This window comes from Procambarus clarkii, chromosome 14 (genome assembly GCF_040958095.1).
Source record: "Procambarus clarkii isolate CNS0578487 chromosome 14, FALCON_Pclarkii_2.0, whole genome shotgun sequence".
Classification (NCBI taxonomy): Eukaryota; Metazoa; Arthropoda; class Malacostraca; order Decapoda; family Cambaridae; genus Procambarus; species Procambarus clarkii.
Window position 1 is genome coordinate 39,603,317 of NC_091163.1, and position 356 is coordinate 39,603,672.

The window sequence follows — 356 nt, forward strand, 5'->3', positions numbered from 1 at the left end:
AGGTTCCAGGTACCAGATACCAGGTTCCAGGTACCAGGTACCAAGTACCAGGTTCCAGGTTCCAGGTACCAGATACCAGGTTCCAGGTACCAAGTACCAGGTTCCAGGTTCCAGGTACCAGATACCAGGTTCCAGGTACCAGGTACCAAGTACCAGGTTCCAGGTTCCAGGTACCAGATACCAGGTTCCAGGTACCGGGTACCAAGTACCAGGTTCCAGGTACCAGATACCAGGTTCCAGGTACCAGGTACCAGATACCAGATACCAGGTTCCAGGTACCAGGTACCAAGTACCAGGTTCCAGGTACCAGGTACCAAGTACCAGGTTCCAGGTTCCAGGTACCAGATACCAGGTTC